This window comes from Geotrypetes seraphini, chromosome 3, assembly GCF_902459505.1.
Source record: "Geotrypetes seraphini chromosome 3, aGeoSer1.1, whole genome shotgun sequence".
Taxonomy (NCBI): domain Eukaryota; kingdom Metazoa; phylum Chordata; class Amphibia; order Gymnophiona; family Dermophiidae; genus Geotrypetes; species Geotrypetes seraphini.
Window position 1 is genome coordinate 169,658,375 of NC_047086.1, and position 8,528 is coordinate 169,666,902.

General features: G+C 42.2%; 1 long non-coding RNA gene across 1 annotated transcript; it reads left to right on the forward strand.

The window, feature by feature from the left end:
* Nucleotides 1–545: 545 nt before the first annotated feature.
* Nucleotides 546–8,238, forward strand: LOC117357848. The gene is made up of 3 exons (XR_004538873.1): nt 546–1,132; nt 2,587–2,688; nt 8,203–8,238. It is a non-coding gene; the product is annotated as an uncharacterized LOC117357848 (long non-coding RNA).
* The last annotated feature ends 290 nt before the right edge of the window (nt 8,239–8,528 follow it).

Consider the following 8,528-nt stretch of genomic DNA (forward strand, 5'->3'; position numbering starts at 1 on the left):
AGAGATAGGAAATGTATATTAATGCAACACGAACAATTTTGGATACATGCATTGCAAATTGAAGAACCAGATGGTTTGAATCTGAGTTTAGAATGGACTCGCTTATTATAATTTGTGCATTGGTTCTGTGACTTTTTTGTGCGCTTTTTTTTTCAGTTCATTAAATGTCTGTTTTTTTCAGCCCTTCATTGGATGTTTTAAAATGATGTCAGTGATATATCGCTATTTTATATTCTAGCTTGGCGTCTGTCAATCATCTTTGTGAAGACTCTGACATCGATTTGATGCATTTCTATCCAGGTATTCACCCGTCATTGGGATTTTTGAATGAGGGAGTTTTTTGCATATGTGTATAATGATAATTTTTTTTTGTATTTCAGGATGGATCTTCTTTTTCACATCTGATAGTAAAATGATGACCGATGTCGGTGTGGCAGATTCCTGGTTTCAGATAAGCTCTTTCCTTTGTTTATACATTACTATGTAATTATTTGCATTGCACAAAGTCTTTTTGCATGTTTAGTGCTCTTTAGCCACTGAAAATATGTGACTGAAGGGGGGTTTGCCAGTGATCACCCTTTATACTTCCTGCTATCATATGGGAGTCGTGGGGTTCTGAGGCTATTTCCTCTTCACTTTCATCGTTAGTGGCTGTTCTCGATGTTGTGGTGAATACCAGTTGTTTCCTAAGTAATATTGTTGGTTTGAGGGTTTACACATTTATTCTACTTGGTTTGAGTTTGTTCATAATGCAAGTTTCTTTGTTTACTTTATGAATTTATTTATACTGGATCTCCACAGTCTTTGCTGTTTTTGTTACTTTTTGTTTCTGTGAGCTATTATAAACTGCTTAGAGCTTCTTTGTGACTGTACAGCGCTGCGTACTTCTGGTAGAGCTACAGAAATAATTAATAGTGTTAGTAGAGCTTGAGGTTGAAGGGCAATATAAAAATGTGGCTAATCATCTATCCTTGCTCAAACTTATTTTCCTTTCTTGAACAGGAGGTGGCAGCATTGTACTATTTAAGAGGAATCTTGTAACAAATCTACAGAAGAGGCCTGGCTGAAGTCATTGTAGCAGGTGTCAGAGTGCTCCAATCAAGTGATGGAAGAGGAAACAAAAATGTGAAAAGTAACCAGTCAGGCATTTGCATGTTTGAATTTTAGACAGATTTTACAGTGTCAGAGCCCTCTCCTTTGTAAAACACAAAAGGGTCAGATGGTTTGCATTTATGGGACTTAGGGCTAGATTCACTAAGCAAACCAATCATGTACCGATCGGTTTGCGACCCCTTTACTATCAAATTTCCATCCGGCCTGATTCACTTACCTCTCCTGCGAACCGCTTTGAATCCGTGCATGCAAATGAGGTAAAATGCATGCAAATTGGACAGCGATCCAATTCACTACACAAAATTTCGGATCCGACTGGGCTGGCCGATCACCTGAAGAAGCGACTGCTGGGTACAAGTCGAAAACGTCTTTCCCACTTGAAGCCCTGTACTCTGCCCTGCAATCTCTCCTGTCTGCTTGCCCCGAATGCTGCCCTTCTCTGCCTCGATCTTCCCCGAATCTCTCCTGCTGCATTGCTGTTCTCCTGCCCTTCCCCAAAGCTCTCCTGCCCTTCCCCGCCCAGCGAGCCCTTGGCTTATGTAAAAAAGCTGCACTGCCCCGAAGTCCTGATCTCTGCCCCGAAGTCCTGCCGCCCTGCACTGCCCTTCCCCACCCTGCGAGCCTGTGGTTTTAACCCATGAGTTTAAAGCGGGTTAAAACCATGGGCTCGCAGGGCTCAAAACTACTAAAAAAAAAAAAGTAAAAAGTAAAAAAAAAAAAAAAGATTGCGGGTCTGATGGACCAAAAGTTGGGAGCAGGAGGGGTGCTCGGTCACTCCTGCTCCTTGGGCTCACCAACCCCTCAGCTGGGCCGCGCCAGAAAACCCCCCCCCCCCAAATTCAAGTTGGGAGCAGGAGGGGTGCTCAGTCCCTCCTGCTCCTGGGCCTCCCACCCCTGGCCCACCCCTGGTCGGGCCTGGCCCACCCACCCCGGTACCTGTAAAATAGTTGGGAGCAGGAGGGGTGCCCAGTCCCTCCTGCTCCTTGGGCAAGGCTCCCCAACATCTTTGGGAGCAGGAGGGGTGGCCGGACCCTCCTCCTGCTCCTACACCTCTCCAAAATCATCTGATGCACGGGGAGAGGCCTAAGGCACTGATTGGCTGAGGAGCTTCCTTAGGGAGGAATCTAAGGAAGTCCCTGATTGGCCATGCAATAGGAAACAAATCGTGCACAGTTTGGAGGTTTAGTGAATCCTGTCCTTAGGAAGCTGTGTGTGCAAAGCAAAAGGATCTATTGCTTTCCTGTTAAATTTCTCATCTCTTCTGTCACAAAAAAGGAAAAGAATAAATGAGTGGTAAGTGGAAGTAAAAGAAAGGCATGCATTTGGATTATTCTGTCTTGTACTAACTGAAATCTGTAATAAGAAAGTGTAGAATTCACAAGAAAAAAAATAGATAGATAAAGACCATTCAGCCTATCCAGTCTGCCCTTCCATATCAACTACTAATCTCTGCTATCCTTTCCTCTCCCTTAGAGATCCTCTGTACTTGTCTCATGCTTTCTTGAATTCAGATATAGTCCTCAGTCCAGAAGAGGTGCTGTAAGAGGACTTCCAGAGATGGAGAGATCTTAACTGGTAAGAGTTTGCTTAAGTAAAGACGTGTGGATGCATAGTACATTCAATCTGTGCACACTTATTCTCCTCATTGATAGTGGTAATTGAAATCACCTATTATTACTGTGCTACCCAGTTTGTTAGCCTCCCTAAATTTTGATAACTTTTCAGCATCTGTTTTTTCATCCTAAACATGTGGACAGTAGTACACTCCTATCATTATCTTTTTCTCCTTTACACATGGAATTTCTACCCATAGGGATTCCAAGGTGCGTTTTGAACTTTTAGTCTATTCAATTCAAGGCCCTCCTTAATGTATCATGCTATACCTCCACCAATTCAATCTACTCTGTCACTGCAATATTTTTTTTTTAATTAAATCTTTATTCATTTTTAAACTTATAATAAGTGTGATAACATATCCATACAAATAACCATAAATATATCACTTAGTAATCAACAATGATACATATAATATTCTCTTATCTCCCCCACTCCCCACCCTTATCTATCATATAATCAATATTTATACAACATGTAATAATAAAAATACCCTCCCTCCCACCCCATAATTGAACTTGTAAATTTAAGGGAAACAAGATTTTTCTAATCATTACAATACTTTGTTAATGGCTCCCAAATATCTTGAAATTTCCTGAAACAACCCTGTTGTATTGCAATAAGTCTCTCCATTTTATAAATATGACATAAGGAGTTCCACCAAAAATTATAATTTAATCTATTCCAATTTTTCCAATTATATGTAATTTGTTGAATGGCAACCCCAGTCATTATAAGTAATAATTTGTTATTGTTTGTAGATATCTGACTTTTTGCTCTCATTGCCATACCAAACAGCACAGTATCATATAATAATGCCACAGGGTTATCTAATAAACAGTTAATTTGGTCCCAAATTGATTTCCAAAAATTCATAATGAATGGACAATAGAATAATAAATGATCTAAAGTCCCTGCTTCGAGATGACAGTGCCAACATTCATTAGACTTAGAGCTATCCAATTTTTGTAAACAAACAGGGGTCCATAAAGCTCTATGTAACAGAAAAAAACAAGTTTGTCTCATGGATGCCGACACTGTACATCTCATCCTCCAAGACCAAATTCGTGGCCATTGAGACGCATTAATTTGATGCTTAATCTCAATGCTCCAAATGTCTCTCAGATGCGGGTCTGTCACTGCAATATAATTTGTACCTTGGTATCACAGTGTCCCATTGGTTATCTTTCTTCTACCAACCAAGTCTCAGAGATGCCTATTATATATATCTTTTCGTTTAGTGCAATATATTTTAAATCTCATTTTGTCTTAGGCTTCTGCCATTTGCATATGAGATTTTTGCCTATGAGCAAAATCAAAATCTTTGTGATCATCTGAGCCCAAATGTGTTTATTTCTGACTTACCTATTGAAATGTATTGTGTTGGAATAAGTGAAAGATCTGACACAGTGGGGTGGCAGCATGGATATTTGAAATGGACTCAGTTCACTCTTGTGGACTTAATGGACATATTGAATGGATAGCTTTTTTCTAAAGGAAATTATGAGGTTGTGATGGCAATTGGTGTAATATTTAGCTGCTGATTGGCCAGAAGAACGTTGGAGGTAGGGCTTGGCTGAATAGGAAGTTGGTTTCTGGATGTCTATATGCCCCAGTGCCATTTTGATGAATTGTGAAACTAGTTGAAAAACTGAGACACAGAGTGGAATTTGAGATTAAAGATTACAGATACCACTGGGAGGCAAAGCAGGGAATCCCTGTCGGATCTGAATTTGGATAAGCATGTTACAATTGTGGCTCATTCAGAGTCTTGGTGGATTTGAACTGGGAGCACAGACAAGTATTTTGGAATTATGTTAATGTGCATGGTGCAATTTGTCTGTGCCTGCCTTTTTTTTTTTGTCTTTTCAAAATAAAATTCAGTTACTGGAAGAAAGAAGATTACATGACAGGGAGTTTTCTTAAACCCATGAAGTATAAACTGAGGTCTTTTTCTCATTGTTAATTATTATTGTTATTATTATAATTTTTGTGAACATTTTCTATAAGGGGGGGGAGCAAGGCAGTCAACCTTCATAGTAATGAGTGTGTGATTATTGGATGATAGGCTGATGTAAGAAAACATTTATTCTCCTCATTGATAGTGGTAGATTTACATAACTGGAAAGAAATAGCACAACAGTGGAAAAGTGAATTAGGGTTTACAGATAGTCAGCAAATGGAATTGTTACAAGCCCTGGCATTGGGAATTGAACCTGATTGTATGGGAAATGATTCTAAATGGTTGGACTTGGTAAATGAATAAAAGGATTTAATACAACTTGAAATACAGAGCGCCTCTCTGTTGGAGTAATGTCGTCAAGAAACACTGGATAACAAAGTTTTTGCTTCTTCAACACTTTCGGGTGCTGCTGATCATGAAAATCACATTTAAAATTACATATCATGTACTATTTTAACAAAAAAGTACATTTTTACAATTTCTTGTTATACTTTCAGGCTAATGCAATTAATTCTTAGCCTAATTCTTAATATAGGCCTATTGCTCATGTTATTTATACCTTGCTGGATATAGTGTGGGCATGTTCAGGGGTACATTCAGGGCAGATTGCATAACATCCATGGAAATCATGCAGTCTGGGCACGCCTAAGCATGCTTGATGGATGCTGCCTGAAAAGATTATATAAAGCAGTTTGCATACAGGGATAATTACGTGTCTGTCAGTTTGGGTGTATTTTGATGCTTCAAGGCATAATATTGTCTATGTAAGTAACTTAATTAGTAAGCCAGTTAATTATTAATTGCTATAGGATGATTTGTGACAGCAGAAATGTCTCACCAATGTTACAACAGCTGTGATACATTGTGCTACATTTGTGGTGAGCAGTGTTCCCTCTAAGCTGCGCTGGCGTGCGCTGGCGCACAAAATATTGCCTCGCAGCGCACAATGTCACGTCACAGCGCACGGCGTACGGAGATGGCAGGCCGCGGCGAGAGGAGAATCGGGCGAGTTGGTGCTGGCGCCCGATATTTTTAGCGCACGGGGAAAAAATTTTGCTCACACCACCCGCCCGCTTAGAGGGGACACTGGTGGTGAGTACACGCTTAAGCCTCAAAGATGCACCATGACTCAACTTGTTAAGAAAGTATAAGAGCACTTTGGTTGCAAGACAAACCATGGGCTTCTCACATTTGTTGTGCAAGATGTGTCATCGATCTTAGAACTTGGATCCATTTGCTATCCCAATGATATGGTGAGAGTAGAAGGATCATTTGACAGACTGTTACTTCTATCTGAAAAATGTATTTGGTTTCACTGGTAAAAATAAGAAATAAATTGAATATCCCAATATTCCTTCAGCCATGTTATGAGTCATGCTGTTCTTACACATCAATAATAATAAAAGGCTAAGCGCGCATGCGCTTTTCAAAGAGCATGATTCCTGGTGGCGTGAGGTGTGCCTCCGTGCCGAATTCGGTTTTCGAACACGGATGCAGGCCAGAACACGGAGACATTCCCCCCTCGCCGTCACTCACCGCCAGAGTCTGCCGCTGATTCGGAGGGGGAGGGGGGGCACAGGCACACCTGCCAGGATCTTCTCACCCTCCTCACCCGCCCGCCGCGGCTCCTCTCTCGAACCGCACCAGGCAGGGATCGAGAGAGGAGCTGCGGCGTCGGCTTTCAAGTGAAACATGGGTGGGCGGGTGGGCGGCCCGCAGACAGGAGGCTGCCGAAGCTGAAAACGAAGCTTCCCGGGGGGGGGGGGGTGGATAGCACGGCAAGCGATGGTGAGGAGGGAGTGGGAGCAGGCCGCAGAGGCTGTCGGTGCCTGCAGGCCGCGGCGGCTTTAGGCAGATGTTGGTGGAGGTAAGAGTTGCTGCTGGACATGGGAAGAGGTGCTGATGGACAGGGGGGGGGCAAAAAAAGGAAGGGAGGCCTACTGCTGGACAGGGGGAGCAGGAAAGAGGTGCTGCTGGACAGGGGGGGGAGTTAAAACAAAGGGAGAAGGGCTGCTGCTGGATAAGGGGACCAGTGAAGGGGTGGTGGTGGACACAAGGGAAGAAAAAGGAAGGGAAAATGGACAGGGGGAGCAGGCAAGGGGTGGTGGTGGACAGCCGAGGAAAAAGAAAAACAGAAAGAAAGAAATACAGAAACAGGCTAAGGAGAGAGAGAGAGAAAGAAAGAAATACACACACACACACACACACATATTCTAGCACCTGTTAATGTAACGGGCTCAAAGACTAGTATTTTTTATATTTATATACGTTTTTATGATGTTTTGCATTATGTTGCTTAGTTATGTTTAATTTGTAATTATGTTTAATTCTATTTCATTTTGTTTTAACATGGTCCTTTAGGGGCTCATAATCGAAAGAGAAAAACGTCCAAAAACCGGCCTAAGTCAGCACTTGGACGAACATTGTCAAAATATGTCCAAGTGCCGATAATAAAAACGGGTTTTGGACGTATTTCTAAACGACCTAGGCCTACATAGTGCCGCTGAACGACCATAGTTAAACGGGGAGTTTCAGGAGGAGTGTCGAGGGCGGGATTTGGGCAGGACATGGGCAGGCTTAGACTTAGGGCTCCTTTTATCAAGCCGTGTTAGCGGTTTAACGCGCGTAATACCGCGCGCTAAACCGCTGGCCGCACTAGCCGCTAACACCTCCCTTGAGCAGGCATTAGTTTTTAGGCCAGCGCGGGGGTTAACGCGTGATGAAATGTTGCGTGCGTTAACCCCGCTAGTGCGGCTTGATAAAAGAGCCCTTAGTTGTACTGCATGTATAACCAAAAGTTATACTCACAGGATCAACGGAATTTGGACGTTGTGACTTAGACCATTTAAAACATGATCTAAGTCACAAAAGCCCACCTAAAGTGAACAGATAAGCACTGCAAACACATAATACAGACCCTCACACACTACCCCAGTGGTCACCGACCCCCCACCCCCCGTAAAAATATTAATCACAACTTGAAAAAAGTGCCTCCAGAACATCATCGCCTGGCATAGGAAAGCCTAGTTGTGCTGCACAGAGGCATCTTAAGCCGTCTTGGGGGTGGGTTAGGGACCCATGGAGAGGAGGACCCATGCCCATAAGCCCCTGTAATCACTGCATTGCTGGTTAAACATGTGCACTCCCCTAAAAAAAAAAAAAACAAACCCTTTTGTACTGCCCTATAAGTGGCTTCTGCAGCCATAAGGGCTATTGGGGTGGTAGATAGGTGGGTCTAGGGGATTCTGGAGGTGGTTTGGGGGGCTCACCATGTCCTATAAGGGAGCTGTAGTGAGATGATGACATGGTATCCTTTTTGTGAAGTTCACAGCAGTGCCCTGTAAGGTACCCCACTATTTAGGTGGTGTGTCTGGGTGTGCAGTCCATCACTTTGCAGACCCCTCCCACATCCAACAGGGCTTGTTCTAGGTGTTTTTGACTTGGACGAAAATATGTTATAAAGATGGTCAATTTAATAATAATAATAACTTTAATCTTCTATATCACCACAGTCGAAAAGACTTCTAGGTGGTTCACATCGAAGAAGGCTGGACAATCAGCGAATTACAGAATGCAAGAAGAAGGGTTGGCAGGACGTATACTTAGATGATTTATGAAACGAAAAAAAAAATTGGACGTATTTTTCGAAAATATATATAAATGGAAGCTTTTGAGGAGAGGTGGATTTACACTTCAACTTTTTCTCAATATATGATTTGCTGGGTCCATATTATAGACAATATATTCTGTCTGTGGAAGGGGTCTCTAGAGACATTTTAGCAATTTTTGACATATGTAAACTCATGCCATTCTAATATTCATTTTGAAGCTCAGTGTG